The sequence below is a fragment of the Mytilus edulis genome, chromosome 1, assembly GCF_963676685.1.
Source record: "Mytilus edulis chromosome 1, xbMytEdul2.2, whole genome shotgun sequence".
NCBI classification, from domain to species: Eukaryota; Metazoa; Mollusca; class Bivalvia; order Mytilida; family Mytilidae; genus Mytilus; species Mytilus edulis.
This window is the reverse complement of record NC_092344.1, coordinates 122,283,190-122,301,622: the sequence shown is the minus strand read 5'-3', so window position 1 is coordinate 122,301,622 and position 18,433 is coordinate 122,283,190. Positions and strand designations below refer to the sequence as shown.

Sequence of the window (18,433 nt, the reverse complement as noted above, 5' to 3'; positions counted from 1 at the left end):
CTCTTAAAAAGAATAATAAACAACTGTCAAACAAGTGATTCTCTCTTGTAGCAGCCATGCTTCTTCACTCTTAAAAAGAATAATAAACAACTGTCATACAAGTGATTCTCTCTTGTAGCAGCCATGCTCCTTCACTCTTAAAAAGAATAATAAACAACTGTCAAACAAGTGATTCTCTCTTGTAGCAGCCATGCTCCTTCACTCTTAAAAAGAATAATAAACAACTATCATACAAGTGATTATCTCTTGTAGCAGCCATGCTCCTTCACTCTTAAAAAGAATAATAAACAACTATCATACAAGTGATTCTCTCTTGTAGCAGCCATGCTCCTTCACTCTTAAAAAGAATAATAAACAACTGTCATACAAGTGATTCTCTCTTGTAGCAGCCATGCTCCTTCACTCTTAAAAAGAATAATAAACAACTATCATACAAGTGATTCTCTCTTGTAGCAGCCATGCTCCTTCACTCTTAAAAAGAATAATAAACAACTGTCATACAAGTGATTCTCTCTTGTAGCAGCCATGCTTCTTCACTCTTAAAAAGAATAATAAACAACTGTTATACAAGTGATTCTCTCTTGTAGCAGCCATGCTTCTTCACTCTTAAAAAGAATAATAAACAACTGTTATACAAGTGATTCTCTCTTGTAGCAGCCATGCTTCTTCACTCTTAAAAAGAATAATAAACAACTATCATACAAGTGATTCTCTCTTGTAGCAGCCATGCTCCTTCACTCTTAAAAAGAATAATAAACAACTATCATACAAGTGATTCTCTCTTGTAGCAGCCATGCTTCTTCACTCTTAAAAAGAATAATAAACAACTGTCAAACAAGTGATTCTCTCTTGTAGCAGCCATGCTCCTTCACTCTTAAAAAGAATAATAAACAACTGTCAAACAAGTGATTCTCTCTTGTAGCAGCCATGCTTCTTCACTCTTAAAAAGAATAATAAACAACTGTTATACAAGTGATTCTCTCTTGTAGCAGCCATGCTTCTTCACTCTTAAAAAGAATAATAAACAACTGTCAAACAAGTGATTCTCTCTTGTGACAGCCATGCTCCTTCACTCTTAAAAAGAATAATAAACAACTGTCATACAAGTGATTCTCTCTTGTAGCAGCCATGCTCCTTCACTCTTAAAAAGATTAATAAACAACTATCATACAAGTGATTCTCTCTTGTAGCAGCCATGCTTCTTCACTCTTAAAAAGAATAATAAACAACTGTCATACAAGTGATTCTCTTTTGTAGCAGCCATGCTCCTTCACTCTTAAAAAGAATAATAAACAACTATCATACAAGTGATTCTCTCTTGTAGCAGCCATGCTCCTTCACTCTTAAAAAGAATAATAAACAACTGTTATACAAGTGATTCTCTCTTGTAGCAGCCATGCTTCTGTACTCTTAAAAAGAATAATAAACAACTGTCATACAAGTGATTCTCTCTTGTAGCAGCCATGCTCCTTCACTCTTAAAAAGAATAATAAACAACTATCATACAAGTGATTCTCTCTTGTAGCAGCCATGCTCCTTCACTCTTAAAAAGAATAATAAACAACTGTCATACAAGTGATTCTCTCTTGTGACAGCCATGCTCCTTCACTCTTAAAAAGAATAATAAACAACTGTCATACAAGTGATTCTCTCTTGTAGCAGCCATGCTTCTTCACTCTTAAAAAGAATAATAAACAACTGTAAAACAAGTGATTCTCTCTTGTAGCAGCCATGCTCCTTCACTCTTAAAAAGAATAATAAACAACTGTCAAACAAGTGATTCTCTCTTGTAGCAGCCATGCTCCTTCACTCTTAAAAAGAATAATAAACAACTATCATACAAGTGATTCTCTCTTGTAGCAGCCATGCTTCTTTACTCTTAAAAAGAATAATAAACAACTGTCAAACAAGTGATTCTCTCTTGTAGCAGCCATGCTTCTTTACTCTTAAAAAGAATAATAAACAACTGTCATACAAGTGATTCTCTCTTGTAGCAGCCATGCTCCTTCACTCTTAAAAAGAATAATAAACAAATGTCAAACAAGTGATTCTCTTTTGTAGCAGCCATGCTTCTTCACTCTTAAAAAGAATAATAAACAACTATCATACAAGTGATTCTCTCTTGTAGCAGCCATGCTTCTTCACTCTTAAAAAGAATAATAAACAACTATCATACAAGTGATTCTCTCTTGTAGCAGCCATGCTTCTTCACTCTTAAAAAGAATAATAAACAAATGTCAAACAAGTGATTCTCTCTTGTAGCAGCCATGCTTCTTCACTCTTAAAAAGAATAATAAACAACTGTCATACAAGTGATTCTCTCTTGTAGCAGCCATGCTTCTTCACTCTTAAAAAGAATAATAAACAACTGTCATACAAGTGATTCTCTCTTGTAGCAGCCATGCTTCTTCACTCTTAAAAAGAATAATAAACAACTGTCATACAAGTGATTCTCTCTTGTAGCAGCCATGCTTCTTCACTCTTAAAAAGAATAATAAACAACTGTCAAACAAGTGATTCTCTCTTGTAGCAGCCATGCTTCTTCACTCTTAAAAAGAATAATAAACAACTGTCAAACAAGTGATTCTCTCTTGTAGCAGCCATGCTCCTTCACTCTTAAAAAGAATAATAAACAACTATCATACAAGTGATTATCTCTTGTAGCAGCCATGCTCCTTCACTCTTAAAAAGAATAATAAACAACTATCATACAAGTGATTCTCTCTTGTAGCAGCCATGCTTCTTCACTCTTAAAAAGAATAATAAACAACTGTCATACAAGTGATTCTCTCTTGTAGCAGCCATGCTCCTTCACTCTTAAAAAGAATAATAAACAACTGTCATACAAGTGATTCTCTCTTGTAGCAGCCATGCTTCTTCACTCTTAAAAAGAATAATAAACAACTGTCATACAAGTGATTCTCTCTTGTAGCAGCCATGCTCCTTCACTCTTAAAAAGAATAATAAACAACTGTCATACAAGTGATTCTCTCTTGTAGCAGCCATGCTTCTTCACTCTTAAAAAGAATAATAAACAACTGTCAAACAAGTGATTCTCTCTTGTAGCAGCCATGCTTCTTCACTCTTAAAAAGAATAATAAACAACTGTTATACAAGTGATTCTCTCTTGTAGCAGCCATGCTCCTTCACTCTTAAAAAGAATAATAAACAACTGTTATACAAGTGATTCTCTCTTGTAGCAGCCATGCTCCTTCACTCTTAAAAAGAATAATAAACAACTGTCATACAAGTGATTCTCTCTTGTGACAGCCATGCTCCTTCACTCTTAAAAAGAATAATAAACAACTGTCATACAAGTGATTCTCTCTTGTAGCAGCCATGCTTCTTCACTCTTAAAAAGAATAATAAACAACTGTCAAACAAGTGATTCTCTCTTGTAGCAGCCATGCTTCTTCACTCTTAAAAAGAATAATAAACAACTGTTATACAAGTGATTCTCTCTTGTAGCAGCCATGCTCCTTTACTCTTAAAAAGAATAATAAACAACTATCATACAAGTGATTCTCTCTTGTAGCAGCCATGCTCCTTCACTCTTAAAAAGAATAATAAACAAATGTCAAACAAGTGATTCTCTCTTGTAGCAGCCATGCTTCTTCACTCTTAAAAAGAATAATAAACAACTATCATACAAGTGATTCTCTCTTGTAGCAGCCATGCTCCTTCACTCTTAAAAAGAATAATAAACAACTATCATACAAGTGATTCTCTCTTGTAGCAGCCATGCTTCTTCACTCTTAAAAAGAATAATAAACAACTATCATACAAGTGATTCTCTCTTGTAGCAGCCATGCTTCTTCACTCTTAAAAAGAATAATAAACAAATGTCAAACAAGTGATTCTCTCTTGTAGCAGCCATGCTTCTTCACTCTTAAAAAGAATAATAAACAACTATCATACAAGTGATTCTCTCTTGTAGCAGCCATGCTTCTTCACTCTTAAAAAGAATAATAAACAAATGTCAAACAAGTGATTCTCTCTTGTAGCAGCCATGCTTCTTCACTCTTAAAAAGAATAATAAACAACTGTCATACAAGTGATTCTCTCTTGTAGCAGCCATGCTTCTTCACTCTTAAAAAGAATAATAAACAACTGTCAAACAAGTGATTCTCTCTTGTAGCAGCCATGCTTCTTCACTCTTAAAAAGAATAATAAACAACTGTCAAACATGTGATTCTCTCTTGTAGCAGCCATGCTCCTTCACTCTTAAAAAGAATAATAAACAACTATCATACAAGTGATTATCTCTTGTAGCAGCCATGCTCCTTCACTCTTAAAAAGAATAATAAACAACTATCATACAAGTGATTCTCTCTTGTAGCAGCCATGCTTCTTCACTCTTAAAAAGAATAATAAACAACTGTCATACAAGTGATTCTCTCTTGTAGCAGCCATGCTTCTTCACTCTTAAAAAGAATAATAAACAACTGTCAAACAAGTGATTCTCTCTTGTAGCAGCCATGCTTCTTCACTCTTAAAAAGAATAATAAACAACTGTCAAACAAGTGATTCTCTCTTGTAGCAGCCATGCTTCTTCACTCTTAAAAAGAATAATAAACAACTGTCATACAAGTGATTCTCTCTTGTAGCAGCCATGCTCCTTCACTCTTAAAAAGAATAATAAACAACTGTCAAACAAGTGATTCTCTCTTGTAGCAGCCATGCTCCTTCACTCTTAAAAAGAATAATAAACAACTATCATACAAGTGATTATCTCTTGTAGCAGCCATGCTCCTTCACTCTTAAAAAGAATAATAAACAACTATCATACAAGTGATTCTCTCTTGTAGCAGCCATGCTCCTTCACTCTTAAAAAGAATAATAAACAACTGTCATACAAGTGATTCTCTCTTGTAGCAGCCATGCTCCTTCACTCTTAAAAAGAATAATAAACAACTATCATACAAGTGATTCTCTCTTGTAGCAGCCATGCTCCTTCACTCTTAAAAAGAATAATAAACAACTGTCATACAAGTGATTCTCTCTTGTAGCAGCCATGCTTCTTCACTCTTAAAAAGAATAATAAACAACTGTTATACAAGTGATTCTCTCTTGTAGCAGCCATGCTTCTTCACTCTTAAAAAGAATAATAAACAACTGTTATACAAGTGATTCTCTCTTGTAGCAGCCATGCTTCTTCACTCTTAAAAAGAATAATAAACAACTATCATACAAGTGATTCTCTCTTGTAGCAGCCATGCTCCTTCACTCTTAAAAAGAATAATAAACAACTATCATACAAGTGATTCTCTCTTGTAGCAGCCATGCTTCTTCACTCTTAAAAAGAATAATAAACAACTGTCAAACAAGTGATTCTCTCTTGTAGCAGCCATGCTCCTTCACTCTTAAAAAGAATAATAAACAACTGTCAAACAAGTGATTCTCTCTTGTAGCAGCCATGCTTCTTCACTCTTAAAAAGAATAATAAACAACTGTTATACAAGTGATTCTCTCTTGTAGCAGCCATGCTTCTTCACTCTTAAAAAGAATAATAAACAACTGTCAAACAAGTGATTCTCTCTTGTGACAGCCATGCTCCTTCACTCTTAAAAAGAATAATAAACAACTGTCATACAAGTGATTCTCTCTTGTAGCAGCCATGCTCCTTCACTCTTAAAAAGATTAATAAACAACTATCATACAAGTGATTCTCTCTTGTAGCAGCCATGCTTCTTCACTCTTAAAAAGAATAATAAACAACTATCATACAAGTGATTCTCTCTTGTAGCAGCCATGCTCCTTCACTCTTAAAAAGAATAATAAACAACTATCATACAAGTGATTCTCTCTTGTAGCAGCCATGCTCCTTCACTCTTAAAAAGAATAATAAACAACTGTTATACAAGTGATTCTCTCTTGTAGCAGCCATGCTTCTGTACTCTTAAAAAGAATAATAAACAACTGTCATACAAGTGATTCTCTCTTGTAGCAGCCATGCTCCTTCACTCTTAAAAAGAATAATAAACAACTATCATACAAGTGATTCTCTCTTGTAGCAGCCATGCTCCTTCACTCTTAAAAAGAATAATAAACAACTGTCATACAAGTGATTCTCTCTTGTGACAGCCATGCTCCTTCACTCTTAAAAAGAATAATAAACAACTGTCATACAAGTGATTCTCTCTTGTAGCAGCCATGCTTCTTCACTCTTAAAAAGAATAATAAACAACTGTCAAACAAGTGATTCTCTCTTGTAGCAGCCATGCTCCTTCACTCTTAAAAAGAATAATAAACAACTGTCAAACAAGTGATTCTCTCTTGTAGCAGCCATGCTCCTTCACTCTTAAAAAGAATAATAAACAACTGTCATACAAGTGATTCTCTCTTGTAGCAGCCATGCTTCTTCACTCTTAAAAAGAATAATAAACAACTGTCAAACAAGTGATTCTCTCTTGTAGCAGCCATGCTCCTTCACTCTTAAAAAGAATAATAAACAACTGTCATACAAGTGATTCTCTCTTGTAGCAGCCATGCTTCTTCACTCTTAAAAAGAATAATAAACAACTGTCATACAAGTGATTCTCTCTTGTAGCAGCCATGCTTCTTCACTCTTAAAAAGAATAATAAACAACTGTTATACAAGTGATTCTCTCTTGTAGCAGCCATGCTTCTTCACTCTTAAAAAGAATAATAAACAACTGTCAAACAAGTGATTCTCTCTTGTAGCAGCCATGCTCCTTCACTCTTAAAAAGAATAATAAACAACTGTCATACAAGTGATTCTCTCTTGTAGCACCCATGCTCCTTCACTCTTAAAAAGAATAATAAACAACTGTCAAACAAGTGATTCTCTCTTGTAGCAGCCATGCTCCTTCACTCTTAAAAAGAATAATAAACAACTGTCATACAAGTGATTCTCTCTTGTAGCAGCCATGCTCCTTCACTCTTAAAAAGAATAATAAACAACTGTCATACAAGTGATTCTCTCTTGTAGCAGCCATGCTCCTTCACTCTTAAAAAGAATAATAAACAACTATCATACAAGTGATTCTCTCTTGTAGCAGCCATGCTCCTTCACTCTTAAAAAGAATAATAAACAACTGTCATACAAGTGATTCTCTCTTGTAGCAGCCATGCTCCTTCACTCTTAAAAAGAATAATAAACAACTGTCATACAAGTGATTCTCTCTTGTAGCAGCCATGCTCCTTTACTCTTAAAAAGAATAATAAACAACTATCATACAAGTGATTCTCTCTTGTAGCAGCCATGCTCCTTTACTCTTAAAAAGAATAATAAACAACTGTCATACAAGTGATTCTCTCTTGTAGCAGCCATGCTCCTTTACTCTTAAAAAGAATAATAAACAACTATCATACAAGTGATTCTCTCTTGTAGCAGCCATGCTCCTTCACTCTTAAAAAGAATAATAAACAACTATCATACAAGTGATTCTCTCTTGTAGCAGCCATGCTCCTTTACTCTTAAAAAGAATAATAAACAACTGTCATACAAGTGATTCTCTCTTGTAGCAGCCATGCTCCTGTACTCTTAAAAAGAATAATAAACAACTGTCATACAAGTGATTCTCTCTTGTAGCAGCCATGCTCCTTTACTCTTAAAAAGAATAATAAACAACTGTCATACAAGTGATTCTCTCTTGTAGCAGCCATGCTCCTTCACTCTTAAAAAGAATAATAAACAACTGTCATACAAGTGATTCTCTCTTGTAGCAGCCATGCTCCTTCACTCTTAAAAAGAATAATAAACAACTGTTATACAAGTGATTCTCTCTTGTAGCAGCCATGCTCCTTCACTCTTAAAAAGAATAATAAACAACTGTTATACAAGTGATTCTCTCTTGTAGCAGCCATGCTCCTTCACTCTTAAAAAGAATAATAAACAACTGTCAAACAAGTGATTCTCTCTTGTAGCAGCCATGCTTCTTCACTCTTAAAAAGAATAATAAACAACTGTCAAACAAGTGATTCTCTCTTGTAGCAGCCATGCTTCTTCACTCTTAAAAAGAATAATAAACAACTGTCATACAAGTGATTCTCTCTTGTAGCAGCCATGCTCCTTAACTCTTAAAAAGAATAATAAACAACTGTTATACAAGTGATTCTCTCTTGTAGCAGCCATGCTCCTTCACTCTTAAAAAGAATAATAAACAACTGTTTTACAAGTGATTCTCTCTTGTAGCAGCCATGCTCCTTCACTCTTAAAAAGAATAATAAACAACTGTCATACAAGTGATTCTCTCTTGTAGCAGCCATGCTTCTTCACTCTTAAAAAGAATAATAAACAACTGTCATACAAGTGATTCTCTCTTGTAGCAGCCATGCTCCTTCACTCTTAAAAAGAATAATAAACAACTGTTATACAAGTGATTCTCTCTTGTAGCAGCCATGCTTCTTCACTCTTAAAAAGAATAATAAACAACTGTCATACAAGTGATTCTCTCTTGTAGCAGCCATGCTCCTTCACTCTTAAAAAGAATAATAAACAACTGTTATACAAGTGATTCTCTCTTGTAGCAGCCATGCTCCTTCACTCTTAAAAAGAATAATAAACAACTGTTATACAAGTGATTCTCTCTTGTAGCAGCCATGCTCCTTCACTCTTAAAAAGAATAATAAACAACTGTCATACAAGTGATTCTCTCTTGTAGCAGCCATGCTTCTCAAATCATTGAGCAAAACCCACTCCACAATATAGGTTGCAGTCTTGTTATTGACTGCTCCATAGGCTTACATGCAAAACAGCTGATCTTTGAAAATAAAAAATAAAAAATGCTACATAGAAAAAAATATTCATATTCATTTCATGTATGTACTAATGTGAAATTGTGATTTAATCGAAAAAAAAGTGGGTCATGCCACGTAGAATAAAAAAGTTATGCAATCCTGAAGTCAAAATATTTTTTTTCTACTTTCTGTTTGCTGTTTTTACAAGGCCGCACCACTTCCAGTAAACATGATATCCTTCCACTTTTCTGAATTGATATCCCCCAAAAGATGCAATATTTTTTTAAAGTCTATATATGTTTCAATTCAGCATAAACCTATAATCAAACAGAATAAATTGAGTTCAGAAAAAAATGCACTATTTTGTTTCCCTCCATGTTTTGACATGCACTGGAAACTGGAGTTGTAATACAAGACCTATAGGAGCACCTTCAAATACAAGAATATTGTTCCAAGAAAGACAACTCAATTATAATTTTTTCCCTGTGTTGAAAGTCCTTCTCAAGATCTGTCTCCACCATTTTGGTTACTTCTTGCTGACAAGACACACAAAGCCATGTTCAGTAGCAAAAATTGTACTTTAATTTTGTTAGATAAATCTATCTCAAAATTACTATCTTTAATTATCAATAATAGCTTTAGCTGAATTACACCATATAATATTTAAAAGAGATTTTGGGTGATTTTTATTTTTTTATTTTTAGCATCAAGACTTGATATTAAACTATTATTCATGTTAATAATATCAAATCAATATTTATCATGCATTGAATATGTTATTGTGATTTCGTTACATGTATATATGTGTATTAACATGATTAAAGAGATTTTTAATATTTCATAATACTGAGAGAAGAAAATTATCATTTGTTCAAGAAAATAGGTTATGTTGAGATCGTTTTTTGTTGTCAAGTATATATATGTGTAAGTTAATATATCATTGACTTCATCATAAATGTAGATTATAAATAAATGTTTTAATATTGATGTAGTCAGTATCAGGGGCTGCACTGGCTCCAAATATTTGGAGCCAAAAAAATCATGACCTGCTATACTTTGTTGCCAGTTTTGAAAACTTGGAGACAACTCTAGACCAAGCTAAAGTCTTGATTTCTTCTACAAAATTGAAAGTATGTTCAATTTAAGTTTCATTTGCACTCAGCCTGCACTGTACATCATTTATCCTATTAAACAAAACAAAGTAGTTATTGCATACTAGGGTTTATATATCTTTATTTGATGAAAAAAAGAGAATATGTGTCATAGGTGCATTTTCCCTCCCGGTGTATTAAACATAATTTTTATTTTTTTTACAGTATTTCATATCTATTTTTTTTTATATGTTAGATAATTTTAGAATTATATGTTTATTGTCAAAAGTTGGCTTTATTGAGGAATTAAGTTTATTCTCAGTTTTCTAATTAAATTGTAATTTATTTAAATCCCATACAGCTAATTAGAAACATTTGTATATGTCACAAATGTCTTTGAGTATCTCTTTACATAGTAATTGTAAATCTGGTTAATTAGGCAGACACATGTCATTTGATAATTACAATTAAGCCACACTGGCCCTCGGTGACATATGGCATGGGTATTTAGATTTACAGAATAGTGAAAATTTGTATTAAATAATAGAGAATACAGAAAATCATGACCAAAGCACCCTACCTATCTTGACCAAAGCACCCTACCTATCTTGACCAAAGCACCCTACCCATCTTGACCAAAGCACCCTACCCATCTTGACCAAAGCACCCTACCTATCATGCTACCAAGACCCTCTTAACTTTGATATTGCCAACAACTCAAACATATAAATTTTTAAATCAGAAGTACTGTATATTGAAGTATGCAGACATATCTTGAGAGGGTAATTCAATACTAGAAAAAAATAAAATTGAATCATCCTTCTTCATTCCAGTACCTTATATATTATTAAATGTTCAACAGTTCTTGCCTTTATTCCTGAGTGACTGTACCTTATATATTATTAAATGTTCAACAGGTCTTGCCTTTATTCCTGGGTGACTGTACCTTATATATTATTCTTGCTGGATCTTATTGCTGGTCTTATTTCATTTTTTGTATTTTATTTGGTTTATTTGTAATGCTTTACTTAAGCTTTTTTTTTTATATAAAAAAAAAAAATATTTTCAATTGTTTTAAATAATCATTAATCTAATGTAATTATTCAGCTCAGCTTTGGGTGCTGTGATTAGCAATAATCAAAGAGCTGAAAGCTCTGAAGAAAAATGACGCCACTGTCTCTAATATTGGGATAGTTTTTATGCAAGTCTTGATTTTCACATACTGTAATTAGTTTAACAATGCAACATGTCTCGTATTAGCAAATAATTGATATTCGTATATGTGTGTGTGTGAAGTGAAGGTGACAACTGGCTGTTTTTTTTAAGACAAATGAATAGGTCAAGACTACCTGAATTGTACAAATGAATACCGTAGAAAGGCTTGTATATTTCTCAATGGTACATAGTCTGAATCCGGGTCCGTTCGCGCCCAACTCACGTTCGCCCTCTTTCACTTTCACACCCTACATGTTCGCACCCAATCTTAATTGGTTTTGTGTTTAATAACTCTGTAAGCAAGTGTTTTCTTATAAGTATAATTGTTGTCATTGTCTTAAAATAAAGTGAGACAGCATTTTTGTTTGTGTTGATTGATTGATTGATTGTTGGTTGCTTAACGTCCAGTGGCAAATATTTCATGCATATTCAGGACGAGAACAAGTTCACAATAAATACAATAGGTAGGTTGATACAATAGAGGCCATCTGGGATGATGGTCGGAGAAATTTGGAATGCCACCGGAAAAAGAGGGTATATTGGATAGGAACAGAAATTTGGCCTTGCAACAGGCCACCTACGGACCCCTTAAAGAGTTGTTGCAAGGGTTCTTAACGTGCAAAGAGCGTGGCACTCTCTTTACAGGAGGCATCAGATTTAATGTCCCCCTTCTGACCGTACGTGACTGCGAACTTGATACATCCTGCACAGCCAAACGGACGCCCCACTTCAGCAAGCGATTTACTGCCGGTCGGGAGAAGACCAAGTGACCATATTTCTATTCCCCAGTCACCCTTGGGGAGTGTTTGTGTTGAATAAATCTTAATCATGTTTTGGATAGCGTATTGTTATTGCAATTTAAAACAACAATCATGATTTTCCAATTATTTAACATGAATTTGAATTAAAATTGGGCGCGAATGAGTAGAGTGCGAACGGACCTTGGGTGTGAACGTGCGAGGTGCGAACGTGTAGGGTGTGAAAATGTATTGGGCGCGAACAGACCTGATACCACATAGTCTGAACCCCCTTCTCCCACAAAATATTAAGTAAATAATCTTTGTGTTACTGTTATCAAAGGTCTAATGAAACTCAGGTAATTTCAAACATTTGTCAAAGAATTCTAGTCAACCGGCACCTGGTTAAATTGGCACCTGGACAAATAAGCACCTGGTTAAATCGACACTGGATATAGTCAATTCGTCATCCATGTTAAATATATATTTTAACAGTATTTTAAGCAAAAAGAGTAAAAATAAGAAAGGGGTTGCCAGAATTTTTTTCAGTATTTAAGCAAAAAGAGTTTAATACTAACTTTCACATTTTTGGGTGTTCATGTACATTTTGTATATATTCATTTTTCTCAACTAAATGACTTTTTTGGCTTATTTTTAATGATATATAATAGACATGGGGTCATCTGGTCTTAAATCTTGGGTCTAAAAAGCTAGCAAGAATATATCCTTCATCCTCTACAAACTGAAACAATCTTTCTTCAACAGAAGATTTCAATGATTTTATCATTTTACAATTATAGTCAACTGATATAAGTTTTAACTGGTGTTTTAATCCAAGTGTTACAGGAATTGGCAAGCTAGCAGTTACAGTTTTTTCACCTTGGACAAGGACTTTTTTTTATGCATTGTGTCAATGTTGGTTGAATTTCTTTATTCTCAGAATGCAGAATGTACAAATCTCTGTGTTTTCTCTGAAAATTACAAAAGGCCAAAAGGCCTTATTTAATATCTTGAAAATATTAAATTGTTTTAATTTACCTATTGAAATTTTACATTTATTTAAATTTATTTGATTGTAAATGATACAAAAAAAGAGCACTATTTTTTATTTTTTGAAATGATTTTCATTTTTATCCCAGCTTATTCAAATTATTTATCTTAAATAAGTGATTTAGAAATCTGACTTCTTAAAACAAAAATAAACTTTAGTTTTAATCACAACTAATTAATTTAATAAACAAAATATTTTCCAAATTTAAATGTAAGCTATTAGAGGATATAAGATAAATGAAATCTGATTAGAAATGAAAAAGAAGCATTATGAATTTATTAATTTTTAAAATTCTTATATAGTATTACCTTCATATGTGTAACAAAGTTGGATGTAACTTTATAACTTCCACTAATGAGGGTGCCACAATGCATACATTTTCCTTTGAAAGTATTTCCATTTTGGAAGTCATCAGGAACAGTAAAATGTTCCAGTACACTCTTTTTTTTTTTTTTTTTTTTTTTTTTTTTTGTTTAAATGAGCACTCAGACTGAAGGGTTTGGAAGACAATTTTAAAACGATAATCGCAATATGACTTAACTTTTTACTAATACAGTAATATGATTAGTATATAATATTAATAATTAATAGCTGTTAAAGAGTGATGAACATATATGCATAGAAAGAAGCTGGGTTTTGTGCTTTATTTATTAACGGATGTCTAGTGAGTTAAAAAAGCTATATTTAACCAATAATTTAAAAACAATTTATTCATAATAAAAAATATTGGGATGCAGGCCTCAACCTTCATTCTCATGTTGGTGGAAGAGGTATATGTGGCCAAAATTTTGTCATCATTGTGCTCCGAACATTAAAGTATTTTATTGGAAAAAAAATATATAACATATACACACAAATTATAACAATAAGTAACATATTTTACTAAGTAATATTGTTTTTATCTAAATATATATCTCTATTTCTATGAAATGTGGTGTTAAGAGTATGTACACTCTTGGAGCTCATTTTTAAATCTGATAAAATGTTTTCTTTCAACATTCATATATATAGTGAACAAATTTTGCAAGTGAGATTTTGTCATATGCATTATCCCTTCAAGAATTTAAACATGTACCTATAGGCCCTAGGGGTATATTTATCTCTCTCTAATTAGCCTTATATCTGTTTAACATAACTGTTATAAAAACAGTCATTATATAGTTTGTAATAAAACAAATAGCCAGAGGTTATATTTATTGGTTATTTAAGTCCTTGAATAAAGTTAATTATGTTAAATCAATGTCTTAAAATATCTATCTAAATCTACTAATTAAGGTCAAGACAGTGACTTCCTAGTGGTTTCTTTTAAAATTATGGCATACATGTGTCTACATTTTTTTTATCATTCAATACAAAATGAAGAATCTACCATGGTTGTATTAATACAGAAAGTATACTGTGAAGGCTTTTCTTTGTCAGCTTACAACATTTGTTAAGATTATTGCTTTTAATAATTTTTTGAGAAAACACAAGATTTAATCTTTTGATCCAAAATTTCAAATGTAATTGACTTGTAATTGAAAAGTAATTGTCAATTACAGGCAATTTTGGCTATGTAATTAATTACATTCAATTACATGTAATTGAAAAAATGCTCAATTACACATTACATTCAATTACATGATAAATTGTTATTAATTACAGTCAATTACAATTACATATTTCAATTACCCCATGTCTGATATATATATGAGTAACCGTTACGGTAGTCCAAATAATTATTACGTCTGGCAAGGCTTTTTTAAATTTTATTCTGGGACACCTTCTTATGACCGCAAGGCTATGTTAATTTTTTTCTGGGACGCCTTCTTACGAAGCCTTCCTACGAACGTCTAAGGAAGGCGTCCCAGAAAAAAAATAAAATAGCCTTGCCAGACGTCATTATTATTTGGACTAATACATGAGATATTGGATATTTTTATGCATTATTTTAACCAGTTGAGCATTTTACAGGATTGTTTGTTTAATGCTGTTTAAACTTTACTGAAAAAAAACACCTAAAATTTGCTAATTATTTGGCATGAAAGTTTGATTTATTGAAAGGGACTCATAGTTTTCCATTTTATTTTAATTATTGTCTAATTGTTAAAACAATAGCTTGGGTAAAGGCTTCGTTGTTTACTGTACCCTTATACACAACAACATATTCACTTTGGTCTCGTTGTTTACCTAAATACACAACAACATATTCAGTGAGTGACGGTGGATTTCACAGTGAAATTCACTATGTACTTGGTACCTGTTATTAATTAAATGAATAGAAAATATTATAACAAATATTATTGGATGCCGAATTGACGTCAAATAGGTGCCGATTTGACTAGATGCCAATTTATTCAGGTGCCGACTTGACTTGTACGTTTCAATTCCTCTGTGATCGTTTGCGGTATTTTCTTGAGAAAACATATTTTCCATCATCAAAGAGAAAAAGAAACTGCTTGAAAATGATTCTGGAACGCTTCATGATTGTTTCAATAAGTTTAATTCACTCAAAAAACAATTTTAAAACTTGCGATGTTTAAACAGGAAGTTTCAAAAGCACGTGTAAAAGAAGAAATTAACCGGTGAGAGTGGAAATCCTTACATAACAGATATCACTATAGTACGACTTTGAAAGCAAAACAGTTCCATCCTTTTGTAAAACAGTCTTTAATATACCTATCACATTAATGTTTGAAGGGGCTTAAGCTTATTCAAACCATATAAGTCGGTATGAAACACCAAAACGGTATGATCAATAACCGATTACGTTTTGTAGTTTACAAATTCTAAACTGGTTCCTGTCAAACTACAACACTTTGTTCGAGTGTAGTGAAATACAAGCAGAAACCAGTTAGTTTGTAAACTGGTTCCTGGCTGATTACTACACAATGATCATGCATAATGATAACACAAGCAGATTCCAGTTTGTATGAAAAATAGTAAATACGAAACCAAGCGCGGTAGGCAGAGAAATGTAATGAAGTTCAGGTCGCCAGTAATGGAACAATGACTGCGTCATTTTCCAAAAACTATTCTTTTTTGACAATGTTTGAATTCTTATTCCTTCTAAGAAGAATTATACATTTGGTTCACAGTAAAAGTTAATACTAGTTGAAAATATTCCACTTACATGACTTAATCGATTGGTGTTTAATGCCACTTTCAGCACTAATGTGCTATTTCCTGGCTGTCAGTTTTTATTGGTAGAGGAAGCCAAATAGTACATTAAAAATATATTAATGTAGTTAGTATAGTTGAAAATATTCCCTTCAACTGATTGATAGGTGTTTAACACTACTTTCAGTACTATTCAGTATTGTGCTATTTAATGGCCATAATTTTTTTTTGGTAGAGGAAGGCAGTTTGCATGGAGAGAACCTTAGAATGACCTTTGAAAGGAAAACTGACAATCCTAGTCAATTAAGATTGAAGTCAAATGCATCTGCCATATGCAGGATTTGAGCTCACATCATTGTGTTAACAGTCTAGTGATCCAGTAGTTTCATAACTTACATGTAGACCACTAGGCCTCAGAGACTTTTACAGTTAGGCGTCAAACGGTCATTCTCTGCATCAGATATATACATTTATAGCATCAAATTAGTTAAAATATTACTATGATTCATCAAAACATACTTCTTATGATTCCTCAGAGGTGTCAAATGATTATCTTTACTGTTATATTTTTTGAAAAAAATTTAACATGATTCGTCATATTCAGTCAACTTATTTTCATCATCTACATGTAAAGGAAAATGTACATTTTATCGTCATGAACCAAAAATTAATGTTAACGTCATTTGGCAAGAATTTTTACTATTATTCCACATGAAGGTACCCCTATTGCATTACAACCATTAGCTTCCTTTTTATAAAGGAACCAATCAAAATGCGTTGTAAAAATAGATGCATTGACACTTGAGTTGACATATGCAATTTGTCTGCCATTACGTAAAATCACACAGGTTCCGGTAAACTTTGACATCTAAATTCAAAACATTGTTTTACACTAGTAATGTTGGGGCTCTTTATAGCTTGTTGTTGGGTATGAGCCAAGGCTCCGTGTTGAAGGCCGTACATTGACCTATAACGGTTTACTTTTATAAATTGTTATTTGGATGGAGAGTTGTCTCATTGGCACTCACACCACATCTTCCTACATTGTATATCTATATTCTACGCCACAATAAAGATGATTGTTGCTTGAGGTCAAAGGTGATTCTGAGTAGATCTAAGGTCATTGGGAGGCAAAGTACAGCTAAATACCAAAAGTGTACATACTTTTATAGATATAAAATCATAACAAGTTGTACAATTGTATCATTACGACATTAGCTAAATGTAAAGAACCAAAATAAGTCAAATAGTATCACTACAGAGTCTTTTTTTTTTATCTCCATTTGCCAATTGTATATTTTTAAACAATTAAAAAAAGCACACCTAAAGAGCGGCACAATTTTGCCATGCATATACATCTGTACATATGCTAAACAAGAATGTGTCCCCAGTACACGGATGCCCCATCTGCATTATCATTTTCTATGTTCAGTGGACCGTGAAAATGGGGGAAAACCTCTAATTTGGCATTAAAATTAGAAAGATCATATCATAGGGAACATTTGTACTAAGTTTCAAGTTGATTGGACTTCAACTTCATAAAAAAACTACCTCGACCAAAAACTTTAACGTGAAGTGGGACGAACGGACGGACGGACGAATGGACGGACGAACGAACGAAGGCACTGACCAAAAAACATAATAAAAGAATAGCATCCTTACGTATGAGCCCCACAAACGATATTACAAGTATCTTACAGGTATATATCATTACAATTACACCTTATATAGATGCTAAATTTTGATTGGTTGATAGCCAGTGTTTTTTTGCTTATTCTATAAATATTTTCCTCATTCCAAACGAATTTGCCTGTTTTACGAAAAATCGACCGTACGGGTGTGATTAGTTAACCCCACATTGGCAGAAACAAGTGCCTGTGTAAAATCTGAAAATTTTGCTGTATTTTCAAAAACGCGAATTTGTGTGTAGATTGTGCAGGCTATTGAAGAACCCTGCACAGAACTTACATGTTTTGAAGAGGTCTGTTACAAAATATGTTTACCAACTCTGATAGGATTTGCATAAATATATACCGAATGTAATGTTAGAATCAGTTCTTTTTTGTTTTATCGAATTCTTTTTCAACAGGAAACGAGGCTTTCGCTGAAATATTAAAGCCAATCACGGCACAAACCCGAAATTACGTAGATTTTCACATTTACAAAAATGAAGTTCTCGGAGACTCATCCCACCTTTTAAAAATGTATATGCCCTAATATTTCTTATATAAAATAAATGCATATGTAATGAATTATTGCGCATTTGCGACAAGTGCGTAGTTAATTTTAATTCTATTAATTGTCATTAAACATTTAAAATGTTTGACGGTGGCGATAAGCTTATTCAGGTACACCGATTTGACTTAACAATTTATAACAATGTAAAACATAATGACATTACATACTACTTGACCCCCTGTTAACCCAGACTTTTATTTGCAGATTACAGTATAATGTGCAGATATAGAATCTAAAGGTCTGTGTTAAACTCTAAGATTTCAGGAGTCTTGAGTTGACTAAAACTAAACGGTAAACCG

At 32.9% G+C, this 18,433-nt stretch overlaps 1 protein-coding gene across 2 annotated transcripts in view; it reads right to left on the bottom strand.

The window, feature by feature from the left end:
• Positions 1-18,024, bottom strand: part of LOC139504882 (vacuolar protein sorting-associated protein 72 homolog) — a 32,882-nt gene extending 14,858 nt beyond the window's left edge. Inside the window, exon 1 of one of the 2 annotated variants that reach the window (XM_071294785.1) lies at positions 17,931-18,024. The gene's annotated coding sequence lies outside the window, so the exon portion shown is untranslated. Of the gene's footprint in view, positions 1-17,864 lie in introns of both variants that reach the window. The other variant, XM_071294780.1, reaches the window with a different exon arrangement.
• Positions 18,025-18,433: the final 409 nt, after the last annotated feature.